Below are 17,434 nucleotides of genomic sequence, written 5' to 3' on the forward strand. Positions count from 1 at the left end.
TGCACAGATTCAACTCTGGCCCAGCATCATCCCCACACCTCATCTGCCATCAGTTTAATTTAATGTCTGTCAATTGCAAATGCTATTTATTTCAGTTATATTACAACTTAATTTTAATTGTGTAAAGCTGGGGTTTCCAAACTTTTCATTTCAAAACCTATTAGACAAGTGTAATCTATTCTAGACCCACTAAAATATTTTTAAATATACATTTTTTTAATGGGGTAAAACAAATTTGTTCTCTTTCAGTGGAGTCATTTTATTTTCATAATATTTCATAATGTAAAGCAGTGGTTCTTGGCGTTGTTCCTCGAGGCCCATTGCTCTGCACATTTTGTATGACTCTTTTATCTGACAGACTCAGTTCAGTTCATTGAGATCTCTTCTAATGAGCTGATGATTTGAATCAGGTGTGTTAAGTGGGGGAGACATACAGAATGTGCAGGGCGGTCTGCCTCGGGGAATAACGTTGAGAGCCACTGATGTAAAGTAAATATAAGTTTATTTGCAAAACCAAATATTTTATGGTATATTCTTTCAAAACCATTGTCATTGTTAATTATTAATGTGGCCAAACTGTTGTTGCATCATTAAGGTGTGCAACACACCTTAACCTACTGTGTGACGGACAAGTGGGTCCTACTGACACACAATTTAAAATCCCCTGGTGTACCGAATATTGTATTGTAATTAAAGTTGCATCTAAGTCTTGTGTAACAGTCTCCATTATTTGTGATTATATTCATAGTGTCACATGGTACTTTCAGCACTTACTACATCACAGTGTTTTTAATGCTTTCATTTTTAGGTTTATTATAAATTCATTCATTTTTAAAGAATTCCTTCTTTATGTAGAACATGCAAAGTCTAAAATGTAAAGTGTCATGATCAGCTCTGGGTCTTGTGCAGTGATTAAATGAACAGGTGGTAAATGTCATAGCTTTGCAGTATATTGGGTAGGCTCTTGATGTAAAGAACATTCAGCACATAGGTTTCATAAATTTAATTTGGTAACAAACTTGTCAGAACAATTCATGTTGTGATGCTGGATAATACCTGGTCAAATGAATACATCATGTGTTTCGACATTGTATAAGGTTTCTTCATCTATACAGACATCTGTTAGAGAACGGTGCAGAGACTGCTGTCCATTATTGGTTACAGTATATTTGTTAAAATGTTGCCAGTAAGATTATTTCCGTGTACAAGGTACTTTCTTTGAGTACCTTTATGGGTTTTATTCTGCACTTAAAGCATAAACGCAATTTAAATGCAGGAGTCCCCTCGTCCTTACTGCCAAATATGCAAGTGAAACTGGACTAAACGCATACAGTATACATACGGGTATGATTTCATGTTTCTATATTACACGTGATACGAGGTAGGGTATATAAAAATAATATTTTATGAATGCTAAATAAATGCCAAACGCTTAAAAAACTGGCAAATTATATGCAGCTGAGTTTTTTTTAATCTTTTGTTTGTGTTCAATACAATTAAACAAGAAATAAGTGTAAACAATGAAATGAGTTGAGCTTTGAGGTCAGCTGATTCGTCTGTGTTTGCTCGGATTCAAGATCTCCAGAAGATGCATGCAGCTTGTAAAAATTTCGAATGTTTCAAGACATCACCAAGACGTCTTGCAGAGATATTGCAGACGTCTTACTTTTCAATGTTCGCAGCCGATCTACAGAAGATGAAGCGATATTTAGCAGACGTCTCCGCGACGTACGTGTGCTATCTGGGTGGTAATCTATCATGTCCATAATTAGTCTCACATTGTTATGAATTTGTCTACCTTTGATAAACGCTGAGTGAAAATCATCTATTAATTTATTCAAGACATTTTTTACTCTATTAGCATATACCAAAGCTAGTAGTTTATAATCATTACAAAGTAAATGTATAGGTCTCCAATTATCTAGTAGTAATAAGTCTTTATTAGGTTTGGGCAACAAAGTTATAACATCAGTTCCCTTTCAATACGGTTCACTTCGCATTGCGTCAGTTAGCTGACGCTATGGGGGAAACTCCTGTTTACTCCGTGACTGAAGCCTATTGGTTAACGTCTGTACAAAGTACAGACCAATGACTTTGAACCCGCGCGCGGGAAGTACACGTCCTTATATAAGCGCGGTTCAAGCGTCAGGAGCTCATTAATTTCTCCTTCAGCGCGAACCTCTCGCTGCTCCGAAGAAGAAGAAGCCTTACCTCGCCGTCGACAAAAGCCCTGCAGCGGAGTCCAGGCCTAGCGTCTTCCCTGCCCTTTCCGGCTGAGAACCGAAGACAGCAGAATCCAGGTCTAGCGTCTTCCCCTGCCGCTTTCCGGCCGAGAACCGAAGATAGCCTTCGCTTGCCGTGGTACGAGCCCTGTGCAGCGGACCCATGCCTGACGAGGTCTCCCCTGCGGCCGCCCGGTAAGATCAATATTTTTAATATAAAGCTGTAAGCTAAAAGAGCAGGCGCTGTTGTAATAGCGTCCAGCACAGCGGCTTGAGTGAGCCTCCCTGCTATGAATTTCCCCGAGCGCGTCACCGGTCTGGCACCTCCCACGCCGGGACCGCGCTTATATGCTTCGGTTGTCTTATCTAGGCCTGGCAAACTCGACTCCTTTTAAGGATCCGGGTTATTGTGAGTCACTCACTAAAATGATCCGGGTTGTGTGAGTCACTTGAATCACTTGAGTCAGTATTGCTAAATCACCAAGGAAACTCAGTACAGACCCACTTGTAACCGGCTGATCCACGCGACTCGAGATTCTCCGAGCCGGAAACATTGCAGACTCGCAGACCATGGGACTCGCTCTACAGATCCACTAACCGGCTGATTTGCGTGGATCAGCCGGAGCCGGTTAGTGGATCTATAGAGCGACTGAAGTCTCCTCAAAAGCAAATCCACAACAAAAGCCTTTCACTTCTGAGATAACATGCTTATAGGTTTTAGGTTTGGTGTGTATGGTCGACCATTTAAAAAAATTGGCCAAATAATAATAGCATAATAATATAAAAAAAAACTGTGTCCTGCTTATACAGCCCCCAGAGGCGGAGAGACAAATCGCGCTGATCAGCCGGTTACGGATCAGCCGGTTACGAGTAGGCCTGGCAAACTCGACTCCTTTTAAGGATCCGGGTTATTGTGAGTCACTCACTAAAGTGATCCGGGTTGTGTGAGTCACTTGAATCACTTGAGTCACTAGCCGTTTCTCAATGTCAAGGAAGGATCCTCGGAAGCCAGAATTTCGAGGATGCTACGTCATCGACGTCCGTCGAAGGACTGTTCCAATGTCGAGGATCCTCGAAATTTCAGCCAAGGACTGAGTCCTTCATTCGAGAAATATCCCATATACAGGAAAGGATGCGTATGTGTATCCTTCGCGCTCTTCACATGCTGAAATCACCCACAATCCTATGCGCGCAGCACCGAAAGCACACCTTTCAATCACGCAATGACGTAATGACGTGCACTTGCTAGCCTGTTCCATTTAACGTGTTCTCCGAATGCTTAAAAGGAGCCTCGCCTAACCTCTGAAGGAAGTGACTTGTAAGGACTAGTCCTGCCAAGGAAGTATCCTTGACATTGAGAAACGGCTACTATTGCTAAATCGCCAAGGAAACTCAGTACAGACCCACTTGTAACCGGCTGATCCACGCGACTCGAGATTCTCAGAGCCGGAAACATTGCAGACTCGCAGACCATGGGACTCGCTCTACAGATCCACACTAACCGGCTGATTCGCGTGGATCAGCCGGAGCCGGTTAGTGGATCTATAGAGCGACTGAAGTCTCCTCAAAAGCAAATCCACAACAAAAACCTTTCAATTCTGAGATAACATGCTTATAGGTTTTAGGTTTGGTGTGTGTATGGTCGACCATTTAAAAAAAATAGGCCTAATAATAGCATAATAATATAGAAAAAACTGTGTCCTGCTTATGCATCCCCCAGAGGCGGAGAAACAGTTCGCGCTGATCAGCCGGTTACGGATCAGCCGGTTACGAGTTAAAAAAGGTTCTCGAGTCAGAGCAGATCTCTTGAGTTTGCAATGTTTCCGGCTCTGAGTGAGAATCTCGGGTCAATTCGCGGCTCGCGCGGATCCGTGGGTCTCTTGAGTTTGCAATGTTTCCGGCTCTGAGTGAGAATCTCGGGTCAATTCGCGGCTCGCGCGGATCCGTGGGTCTCTTGAGTTTGCAATGTTTCCGGCTCTGAGTGAGAATCTCGGGTCAATTCGCGGCTCGCGCGGATCCGTGGGTCTCTTGAGTTTGCAATGTTTCCGGCTCTCTCGGGTCAGTTCTCGCGCAGATCAGCCGGTTACGAGTGGATCCGTAGTGCGAGCGAAGTCTCATCAATAATGTTGAAGGAGGTTTGTGTGTGTGGTGGCGCTGTTTATGGTTTTACATTGAATTGTAGTAGGACTCAACTGATCCGGGTAAATGACACTAGAGACTCGCGACTCATGAGTTAATTTAAAGATCCGGGTTAAAGATCCGAGTGAGTCGCGACTCAAACAGGTCTAGTTACGAGTTGAAAGATTCTCGAGTCAGAGCAGATCCGCGGGTCTCTTGAGTTTGCAATGTTTCCGGCTCTGAGTGAGAATCTCGGGTCAGTTCGCGGCTCGCACGGATCCGCAGGTCTCTCGAGTTTGCAATGTTTCCGGCTCTGAGTGAGAATCTCGGGTCAATTCGCGGCTCGCGCGGATCCGCGGGTCTCTCGAGTTTGCAATGTTTCCGGCTCTGAGTGAGAATCTCGGGTCAGTTCGCGGCTCGCACGGATCCGCAGGTCTCTCGAGTTTGCAATGTTTCCGGCTCTGAGTGAGAATCTCGGGTCAATTCGCGGCTCGCGCGGATCCGCGGGTCTCTCGAGTTTGCAATGTTTCCGGCTCTGAGTGAGAAACACGGGTCAGTTCGCGGCTCGCACGGATCCGCAAGTCTCTCGAGTTTGCAATGATTCCGGCTCTGAGTGAGAATCACGGGACAATTCTCGGCTCGCGCCGATCCGCAGGTCTCTCGAGTTTGCAGTGTTTCCGGTGTTGTGTCGAAGTCTGTTCCCCCTGTGTTCCCCCTATTTTTACCTTCAGTGTAGTGTTTTTATGGCGATTTATCACGTTATAGGTTTTATTACTTATATATTTAAAGTTTTAATGGCTACTGAGATGTATATGTGTGCATTTCTGTAATGTATCTCTATTGTTCTTAATGGTAAGTCAATTATTTTTACAGTATGAATCATATTATATGTATAATATTTATTTAATTATGTATGCAAACATTACATTTTTAAAACAACCAGTAAAGGGAAAAAAAAGAAAAATACAGGTTATATTTTAAAAGAAATACCCTAATAGAAAACTGTCAAATGTATGAAATTTTTAATAAATTGTATTATAAAATACATGATATTATGCCTTTTTAGTATAACCAATTCAAATCTTTAATCTTTCTAAATGTAACGTGATGAAAACGCTATAAAAGCACTACACTAAAGGGAAACATAGGGGGAACTGAGTTCGACACAACACCGGCTCTGAGTGAGAATCTCGGGTCAGTTCTCGCGCAGATCAGCCGGTTACGAGTGGATCTGTAGTGCGAGCGAAGTCTCATCAATTATGTTGAAAGAGGTTTGTGTGTGTGCTGGCGGTGTTTATGGTTTTTCATTGAATTGTAGTAGGACTCAACTGATCCGGGTAAATGACACTAGAGACTCGCGACTCATGAGTTAATTTAAAGATCCGGGTTAAAGATCCGAGTGAGTCGCGACTCAAACAGGTCTAGTCTTATCCATGTTTCGTGCTCCCCCTGCTGTTCCTCTCTCCCCGGGATGAACACACGGCGAGCCATGAGACTAGATGGATGCATAGACCTGCACACACGGACTAACCCCCCCTGTGTTCTGTCACATCGCAACCGTTCATGCTTACAGAGTCCCTTCGCTCCTCTCACATTCAGTGGCGAGATCTCTGACACATATGAATCCCCCGAGTGCATCGGGTGATACCGTTTATATGACGCACGGCTGTTCTGTCTGTGTTGCTGCTCCCCTCTGTCGTTCCTCTCTTGTTGAGATGAACAAGCGGGGGAACCGTAAAACTACAAAGATGCATACGACAAGCAAACACGGGCGGATCTGCCCCTGTTTCCTGTCATAGCACAGCCACTCGTGCTCCACGCTCGCGGAGTCCCTCGCTCCTTTCCCCGCAGTGGTGAGATCTCTTAACGGCGTAGTTAGCACGCAGTCTTACGGCTCGCTGCCTCTAAATGCAGCTGTCTAGTGTTCAACGATTACAGAGCTTCATGCCCCTCCCCTCCTGGAGCGGCGCGATCTCATTCGTCTGCTCGATAGGGCGGATTCGCCGCTATTGGAGCATCAAGAACACTCATTATAAGAGCTAACCGGCTCACTATTCGTCTATACAGAGCTTCATGCCCCTCCCCCCTGGAGCGGCGCGATCTCATTCGTCTGCTCGATAAGGCGGACACGCCTCTATCTGAGCGCTAAAACACTTATTATAGAGCTTAACCGGCCTGAGTCTATCTCACTTCGGAAAGCTCACTACTAGTCTGCCCGGTCATTTCTCTCTGGTTTAGACGGAATCAGAGGCAGAACGAATTTGTTTAACATACTAAGGCCCGAATACCTCCCTTTATTCAGTCCCGTCCTATATCAGTGCGCTGAATATTGGTACATTCTTATATAGCCTACCCGGTTTTTCTGCCCTTTTTAATAAACGGCAAAACCGCGGGCCTCACGGCAGACTTCCTCTCTGCGATGGGTTCAGTCTGACATTAAACCACCTAGACATACTGCTCTGCTCCGTGAGCCGTTCGGGTCACCGTCACTACTGAGGCTCGTGCAGCTGAACGGTCGAGCTCTGGTCTTCGCAGCACAGCTGCGTCGACATAGAACTGTCTGAAGAGGGGTTAAGTCGCGCCTCGGCTGGACTGCCCTGAAATGTTTTCTGTGTGCTGTTTATCCAAAACATACTGTGTAATACTGTTGGTTATGCGACCTCACTATAGTGGCGAACGGTATTGAATTCCTCTAAAAAGAGTAATTTCCGTGCTTACTATACTGTGTATTGACACCCCACGGTTGTACGGTGTCTCTAAACACTTTCTCGCCTTACTGACAAGCAATCAGTAATACGCACACACGGCCCGTTGTCCATAATTCTATCGACGCTTGCCGAAAAAACCCCGGTTTGGCCATATACTGTATATTGACACCCCACGGCTGTACGGTGTCTCTAACACTTTTCTGCCAAATTCGCTCGCAGCCCACCTCAGTTTCTCCGCTACGATGCTGACGGCGCAAACGAGCACGGTCTTACGGCTGTCATTCTCTCTTCCTAGAGAGACGCAGCCTCAGACCTCTCCATGGCTCCAAGCATTTGAATCGCGCCGTCTACGGACGGCTACTCAAAGGCTTACAGCCAAGCGGTTTATGACGTTTTTCGGCCATACAGCTGATTTATATCAGCGGATCCGAAGACGCTCACACCTCCGCTCTGCTCCAATACTCGGAGATATTAAGGGTAATATCAACCTGAAGTGAGCTTGCTACCCGCCACAATAAGTTTCAAAGCGCGCGCACAGTCAGACGCGCGGCATCTCGTTTAAGACGGGCTCACGTACCCCTCTAACGAGCCTCAGTAAACTGAATATCGTGGCATTCTGTTCATAAGTCCACTTCAGTTTGACTAAGCTAAGGTCCCGCCCCGAGCTGACGGCCGGGAAGCTCATGCTTAAGTTACACACAGCTGCATGAAGTGCTACCATTACGAGATCGCCAGCATCTGCTGTGGGTTGAACACGCTTTACGACGGCAATCAGCCTTCGGCGCGTGGAACGCCCGTTTGTCTCATATCAATCACCTTGTACTGTACATACGGTCCATTAAGGGGATGATTTTAGCACTGCAGCACTCTCGACCATGTTATTGTGATAATGCGGTCGGGCAAACTACGGTGGTTTCATTATTTACCGAACCAGACTGAGATCTCGCCCCCTGTACAAGCTGGCGAGTCATCTCCTTTATAAACTCATTGCATCGCTTTATAAGCTATGTTCAATCAGAGTGATACGCATCTCGTGCTTAACTACCAAGATGCAGACATATTAACCCGTTACGATGGGCGTGCAGAGATTGCATCCGTGGGACACGACCTACATTACGTGCCTTATAACACGTTGACACGAGCTGCTAGGACCCCTTTCGCGAGGCGTCCTTATGCAAAGTCTGATCTATTCTGTCTAGTGACAGCGAGAGTCTTCCCCCCGCGAATTGTAGGTGGAACAGCTTTATCCTCACTACAGAGGCTCGTGAACGGCGGCTTTCTCCCCCTGCGTATATATATTTGTGGCGGTGATAACAGCGAACCACGCTTTTATGACCGACCATCCACTTTATTCATAAGTCTGTCATTTCTCAGATGCGGACGGTGCCCGAGGCGCAGCGCTCTGGAACTGTCCAAGGTCCTGTATGACAGATACGTCTGACGTACATCAGACGATCAGCTGTTCATCGGCGTCACAGATCACTCACTAGCGCACCTGTCAATACAGGTTATTTATGGATCGTTGACGTTATCACCTCCCGTGACAATGAAGTCTACTCCATGTATGGAGTAGATCCTTGGGCATGGTCTTAGAAGTTTCTCATTTGACATTTGTGACACGGCCGGCTGGTCCCCGCCGTCCACGTTGTCACTTTACAGCTTCGACATCCCTGCTTCGCGCACTAGTGAGGTTTGTTGCATTAAAGGTGCGCCGCGTAAGCTCACCTGTATGCACGATATGGGGTTTAATTATATGCGTCCACCGTGCGCTTAGAGAAGCTCACATATGCACGCTACAACATTTCGGTATACACTAAAGATGCGCTCGGAAAAGCTCATCTGTATACACGGCTGTGACACATACATACATTGTTGTTCATCTGTGTACGTTCACGGTGCGTTGAGTGCCCACCGTACGTTCATCAATCATATCTGTACACATTCACGGCGCGTTCTGTGCATTGATTTATCTATACGCATTCACGGTGCACTGAAGGGTTCACCCGTGTGCGCACAACTTATTATCAGAACACATGACGGCGCGCTTGAGAATCTTGCCGGCCTGTGCATTATAACACTCTGATTCATCTATATGCATTCACGATGTATTCAAGTGTTCACCTGTGCCCGTGCAATTTATAGTCAATACACATTTACGGCGCGCTTGGACAGCTCACCGATCTGTGCACTATAATACTACCTATATGCATCCCGATGCGCTCGAGGGCGCACCTGGCTTCACACTATTATGGTATCTGTATAATCCCACGCTACGAACCGTTCTGCCGCATATCATAGTCAGATCTTCGCAGATCACTCACTATGTATGTCTGTTGCTTACAGTGGTTATTTAGATGGATCGTTGAAACCATCGCACTGGCTCACGCCCCTCTATGAGCTATGTCCTATATAGAGCCCACTCTGTGAGAGTTTGGCTTTTTCATGGACTTGGTCTACAGGGGTATCTATTTGATATCTGCTACACGGCCGGCTGGTCTTCGCCGTCTACGTTGTCAGATTGTACAGCTTAGACGTCCCTGCCCTACGAGCGCAGGTTCTCTCGGCTCAATCATGCACGCTCATGCGTTTTATGTGTACACCACGGTGCGCTCAGCGAGCTCACCAACGTGACTCTGAATTTACTTATCTCGCACACCCGCGGCGCGCTCGGTATCTCGCCGTCTTGTGCTATGTTATGTGCCCCCGGTGCGTTTAAAACCCCACCGTGTGCGCGTCAACATTTTATATGGTGCTTACACATTGCTTAAAGCTGTGAATATGCCGGGTATAGGGCCACACGCAGTGTCTCTCCGGTAAGGCACTTCTGTACGTTGTGTATGCACGGCGTGATGGGATTACGTTCCCCCATAGCGTCAGCTAACTGACGCAATGCGAAGTGAACCGTATTGAAAGGGAACGCTTAGGTTACTCACGTAACCCCGGTTCCCTGAAATAACGGGAACGAAGCATTGCGTCACTTGCCGTGCTACAAACGTCTACGCAGCGAGTGTATTCGGCTGCGCGCTTCAGTCGAATAATAATGAGCTCCTGACGCTTGAACCGCGCTTATATAAGGACGTGTACTTCCCGCGCGCGGGTTCAAACGTCATTGGTCTGTACTTTGTACAGACGTTAACCAATAGGCTTCAGTCACGGAGTAAACAGGAGTTTCCCCCATAGCGTCAGCTAACTGACCTGTTATTTCAGGGAACCGGGGTTACGTGAGTAACCTAAGCGTTTTTATCGTTGGGGATAACTGACCACTTTTTATGCAGTCGAGATACGCATTAAATAATAAATGTTTAATATCAGTCCAAAAGGTCTTAAAAAATTCTATAGATAGAGCATCGATGCCCGTTGATTTACCGTTTCTCATCTGTTTCAAAGCTGTTTCAATTTCTGTTAAAGTTATATCTTTTTCTAGTAACAATTTATCCTCATCTGTTAGTTTAGTTACACTTTCGTTAACATTTTTCATAAAGGCATCACAATCGTTGCTTTGGAATTTTTTCTTCTATAAATTACAATAAAATTGACATACTTCTTCTGTTATTTTTTCTTTGTCTTGAATGATATTTCCATTAATATTTAATGTTGTTATAAATTTTTTAGTCCGTCTCCGTTTTTCAAGGCTATAAAATATGCTGAATCCCCCCCCCCCCCCCGCTCAATTCATTTGGCATCTTACAAAGGCGCCTTTTGCTTTCTCCATGTATATAACATCCAGTTGGTTTTGTAGTGTGTGTAACTCTTGTGTCTCATCTACAGTTATGTTAGGTTTTCCACATAATAAACTTATATTATCAACTATTTCCTTTTGTTTACGTTTACAAAATTTAAACCACTCCCATTTACTTACATCTGACAAATCCATTTCATAAATTTATAGACATAATATTCTAATTTGGCTACAGGATTCATCATTTAGCAACAAGGTATTGTTAAATTTCCAAATATTGTTTGATTTATTTTTTTGTTTGATGATGAATGACAAACCAATAAGACAATGGTCCATGAGAGGAGATGAATGAATATCACATTTTGGTGTAAGAATAGTAATATTTGGTGACACAAGCCAATAATCTAATCTTGAGCATAAGTTAATATCTGCTGGGCTAATCCATGTAAATTGCTTTGTGTTAGGGTGTGTCACTCTCCAATAATCTACCAAGTTATTGGATAAACAAAAATTGTTTAACATGTCATCATAATCTGGTTGTAATCCTTTAGGAGGTTTTCTGTCAAGCCAGGAATTAGGTACTATATTAAAATCACCTCCTACCTTAAATAATAGGGTAGGAGGGGGGGGGGGTTCACCTGCATCCGAAAGGTATATTTTTTAACCTAGTTTTTTGTAATCCCTAAAGTGTAATCCCTTATGCAAAGATGAAGAGAAAATGGGGTGGATTGTGTCTGTAGGATGTATTGGTCAGATTTTATGTAGATTTAAAGTTTTAATTTTTCACAACCTAATACCAAGCACGGCCACAAAAATGGTACAAAAAAAAATCACATATGGGACAATAATTTGTGTGGGGAACATCAAAATTCCTTTTCTAGACACCTTAAGGATTAACTAGGTTAAAAAAAATATACCTTTCGGGTGCAGGTGAACCCCCTGTTGGATTGGAAATTAAACTGACTTAAGGACTGTCAGATAGGTACACTTTATCCTGGTGAACCGATTAGAGTCCAAGAATTGAGTCAAGCACCATTCAGATATTGATTAAACTTTACTGGAGAAAGGAGGGTTTGTATATGTGTGGTTTTCTTTGATGTACGCACACACTTGAACTTGAAACGGCTCGTAGCGCTTCCTCACAGCTCCCTTCACATTCACCTGAGTCTCTTCACGACGGGCATGGGCTTAAAGGGGACACGCACGGGCTTATAGAGGACACGCACGGGCTTAAAGGGGCCGCGCACGCAAGCCGTTTATACACCCCCCCCCCCCCCTTCCTACCAGACTAAAAACTGTCCGTCTGACAGAAGAAGCGCACTGTCTGTAAAAGAAAGGTTCTGCCTTACTTTTCGTCCGTAGCACATTGAAGCACGTGATTTGGCTTTCTATGTTTCTAATAACATTCAAAAACAAATTTCCATAGTGCTTTCACAGTTTTGCATTGTTGCAAAGCAGCTTCTTAGAAAATACATTTTAGCACAAACAGCAGAGACACAGATAATGTAAAAAATTAATAATCATAGGCCTCCATCCACATAAAGTACACATGAAATTTTCAGAATGTATATAGGCTAACAATCATAGCACTTGTCGCTTGGTGTAAGTCAGGGCTATTCAATTAGTTTGTAGTGGGGGCCAGTTCATGAAAAGCATCTCAAATGAGGGGCCGGAAATATAACAGTGATGATGTCTACATTTTCCTACATTTAAACATACCAGTGCTTCTCAAATAGTGGGGCGGGACCCCCAGGGGGGGCTCGAAGTGACACCAGGGGGGGTGCACGAGCCCCCGGGGAAAATACTTTTTCAGGAAGTGATTTTTTTGCACCGTCACTTAAAGACATTACACCCCAATCACGCTGATAAGCCGCTTGATTTTTTTATTATTATTTATTGATTATATTTAATTTAATTTTTCAGTATCAAATGGTCAAAAAATATTATACTTTATATAAGGATTGATTTTTTTATTTCAGGCAAGTTGATGCATTTTAAGTCTTTTCTGTTACAGACTAAAAACAATGTTAATAAAGTTATTCTTTGTTGTAAGTTGATCGATATTTCCTATTTTGTTTTCTTTTTGTTTTCAATGTTTTGCAGATGTGTAATTTTATAGACAAATTATACTATTTACAGTCGCGGCGAAGAGTTGGGGGGGCGCGAAATGTTTACTTCTTCTTAGGGGGGGTGTGACGGAAAATAATTGAGAAGCACTGAAACATACTAATGTTATATTTTGAAACTGCATAAAAACAAAATCAGTGCATTGTACAATAGGCTTTTTCTACAAACATGTATTTTGAAACTGCATTCAACAACATTAGTGCATTATTAGATGTCTAAGTAGGCTCTACATCCAGACATGTTCATATGTTGTATTTTAAAATTGCATAACAACATAAGTGCACTGTAAAATGCCCAAGTAAGCTTTATTCTACATTTAAATAGGTAAATAAGATCCATATCACACTCATTGAGAATTTAACTTATTTACTCACTTCAGTGCACATAACAAAAGAATTTATAATATGGAACATAACATTGTTTTATGCTGATTTTGTCAAAGCTAATTATTACAGTAGCCCTATTTAAACTACAACAGCCATCTTAATAATTGGCAAACATTAGGCTACCTTCTAATAAGACAGAATATGTTTTTAGATTGCGCAAGAGTAGTAAAATCAGGTGTATGTTTGTCAGCGCGATACGCATACAGTGGTGCCGGTGCTGGGCTGTGATACACAGCTGCTATCAGTTTGAATTTGTATGGGCAGCGAATATGTTTGTTTTATTTGTTTTGTTTTGTTTTTCCCTTTGTTATTCAACACATGTAAATAGAGTCACTTTCTGTGTTTGCATTATATAATAAAAAAGTGTTGTTTTTTATTATTGTATTTTTCTAATATGTGAAGCTTGTAACCTATAGGCTCCTCACTGTGAATAAAGTTATTTTGGTCATGAAAAATGAATATTAATAAAAGAAATCAAGCCACAATTTCTTTTTTTAGAGATTTTTATTCAAAAATATTAATTTCTCTGCTTTGGAAGGACTTAGCCTACTTCTTTTTTTACAGATAATTTCTCCAGCCTTTGAAAAAGTACTCTCACAAGGGACACTTGTTGCTGGCATACAAATATATTTTAGCAGGACATACAAATGTGGAAAGATTACTGCTCTCTCTTTCAAGTAAGTTAGTGGATCATGAGTTCTGGGCAAATACGCATCGTTGGTGTATTTTATTCACTTCCACTGTTGCATCAGCTGTAGCATTGTGTATCATCTGGGTTTGACTGTCCTGTCTTTCTACTGGTGTTGATGTTGATGATGAAGCTTGTTCACAAATGCCCTGAATCCCTTATCCTCCACGATGGGGAAGGGCTGCAGATCCTTCACCACCATGTTTAGAAGAGCCTCATTTAAAGACGGAGTCCATGATGTTGGAAAGACAATGTTGATATTTGAAATCACCTAAACAAACATGCCCCTACCCCAATAGAATCTGGACCTTCTGTTGATAGATCCGCCCCACACATACGCAACCCGGCAAGTATGTCGGTTAGTAGACACGCTCCTTACTACTGATTGGCTATTAGTGTGTTTTGGTAGTTGGCCCGTCTCCTTTTCCAAAGCGTTTTTCAAACATCATGGATTCCGCCTTTAATTCCCTCTGTCTGACTTTTAAAAGAGAAGATAAAACATACTTTTAGACAAATTAATTGGAAACATACAGCTTTAATTAGTGCACATCTATTAAAAGTATAGCCTACTGGTTCATTATTTGGAAACCTTTCTAAACAAAGTTATGTTATAAATGTTTATGCTCAGTGTGCAGAGAAAAATGTAATGGAATGTAGAACTATAACAAATAGGACAACCAAAATGATGTCGTCACTGGCAGTATATTGGGTACTCATATGTATACCTATAAAATGTATATTCAGGCAATATTATATTTAAGCAATATCGCACGAGTAGGAATGTGATATAGCTCTATATCATCACGGCTGTGATTAGGCCAGAGGCACGAGTGCCGGAGGCAATCACAGCCGTGATGATATAGAGCTATATCACACGACTCCGAGAGCGATATTGCTTTTATACAACAGTTCGACGGCACACGTTTGAAAAACGAAAACTAGAAAACAACAACGGAGTTATTTTAAAAGCCTCTTTGTTTGAGAACTACTTCTTCCGCCACGGATTTGAGGGCGGCCAGAATGACAGGTAAAACTTTCGGCTGCTTTGAATCTCATAATAACTCAATGGACGGAAAAGCTGTTACTTTATATTACCGTTTCTTGGTCACAAAGTGTAGTTTTAAGATTAGTTCAGTCGAGAATGTATATGTATTATATTTAAATCTGCAGTCGATTAGTAAAGATAGCGCCTGTTTGAACGTTTGCTTAGTGAGATTCGGTACGAATGAGAACCAAAGCATGAGCGGACGTCAGTGTTCACTCGCCCCGCTGACCACCGCCCTCTCTGGGCTACATCTCTGACAGGGATTCCCTGGCTCTGATATTCGCCTTGTTTGTTTATGATCGTCAAAATGAGATCAAATCTGCAGTATTTGGTGTCATGATCAAACTATTACTTGTTTTTTTTATTCATATTTAGTGTCTTTTGTGTTGTTATTGTTTTGGCGCGAGGTAAAAGTTAATAAAACTATACTTGTATAACGTTACTATTGCTTTCTCATTTATTCTTAACGCGATACGAGCACTCGATTAATATTATTAAACTTTGTTCTTGTCAGTACTATACAAAACGTTTTTTTATAAGTGTCAGAGAGATGTTTTTGCATGCTGCTTATAAATATACCAGTGGCGATATCTCATAACATGTTTTAATAGTCACGTCACGATAAAGTAAATGATCAATGTCCACATTTAAAAGCTGCGGTGCTTACCTGCAGTTCCACGGTGTTTTCGCGTTCTGATAAGTGATATAGCTGTTTATATTCCTCTTTCCAAGTGTTAATAGTCCACACGATGTGACAAGACATTTATTCCATTAAGTTTAACGTAACATCCAAGAGCGCTGATCTTTGACAGAATAATAACTTCCGATTGGGGATTCACAGACTGATTTATGAGCTAGTAAACTAATGAGACACACGGAGAGTGATTCAAAACAGGGCGTCTGTGTTTTTCCATTCAGAGATGAGCCTGTTTAGGAACTCCATTCACTAGGTGGCGGAATAATACGAAAGGTGAAGCGGTTACAGTGCCGTTATCAGCACAATATCGCATAGCTCTTAGCCAATCAGATTCGAGAACCAGAAAGAACTGTTGTATAAAGAGCTATATCACACGACTCCGAGAGCGATATTGCTTTTATTCAACAGTTCGACGGCACACGTTTGAAAAAAGAAAACTAGAAAACAACAACGGAGTTATTGTAAAAGCCTCTTTGTTTGGGAACTACTTTCTTCCGCCACGGATTTGAGGGCGGCCAGAATGACAGGTAACACTTTCGGCTGCTTTGAATCCAGGGACGTCGTTAGGCCTATTTTAGGGGGGCTGAAGCTACCCCAAAATGTTCCTAAGCCCCCCTAAATGATTATAAGAACAACAGTAAAATTTGATTTATCAAAAACCGAATCCTCATTAATATTTAGACTCAACAAATGTTATATATCCAGCTACAAAAAAAACAGGACAAAATACGCTAGATGTCGAACGTCAAGTGACCAAACCGGAAAACGGCGATCGCTTCCAGTTGCCTGTATTAGTGATGGGTCGTTCGCGAACGAGCGGCTCTAGAGCTGATTCTTTGTAGCGAACGAGCAGAGCCGAATCTTCAGACGCAGGCAGGGGAGCCGGCTCTTCTAAGGGAGCCGAGCCAGAAGAGCCGAATCTATGAAAAGAGCCGGACTGCCATCACTAAAATGTAGAGCCAGAGCTTGAGCCGAAAGACCCGAATCAATGGAAAGAGCCGGACTGCCCATCACTAATACACACGCTAGTACGCACGCTAATGGTGAAATAAAGATTGGTAAGTGTCGTGATACGGAGGAGTGAAATTGTAAGTTGTTTTTAATTACCTGCTGGTTGCTTACCTTTAGCTACGTTTTCTTGAGGCAAAGGAATGGGAATATTTTGGTTTGCTATGTCATGAAAAACTTGATGAGCAGATGAGATGGATATTAGAAAATATTTTAGGAGAGAGAAAGAGAAGCAGCTGCAGGAGATTGGCAGGCCAGTTGATTCTGAGGGAGCCAGACCCGGTGTGATTGAGGTCAGTAATGGTCTATAGGTCTAAGGATAGTTTTTCTTTTCTTTTCTTGAATTTCTTATAACAATAAGCATTTGTTGGCAGGTCTAGGCACTATGCATAGCATACACTACATTTTTTTTCATTGTATTTAATATGCTAGCTATATTCTAACTAGGCCTGAGACTATTTTAATCATATAATGTGATAAATTAAATATTAAATACGTAGATGTTACCTAAAAGTAGGCTAAAGATGAGTAAATGCCCACACTCTCCACAGATACACATGTGAAACAAAAATGAAAGCAGTCATACAGTACATATTATACAGTAATCATTACTCCAAATCTTTTATTCCTTCCGCCATCAGGTTATTGATTTTATAAAGTAGCCACTTTAAAAAGGATCCATATCAATAGCTTACCTGGTAAAATACTGCCTTTTTGTTGTTGATTTATATTATACATTGTATTCATTTGGCAGAA

The sequence above is a fragment of the Misgurnus anguillicaudatus genome, chromosome 10 (genome assembly GCF_027580225.2).
Source record: "Misgurnus anguillicaudatus chromosome 10, ASM2758022v2, whole genome shotgun sequence".
Taxonomy (NCBI): Eukaryota; Metazoa; Chordata; class Actinopteri; order Cypriniformes; family Cobitidae; genus Misgurnus; species Misgurnus anguillicaudatus.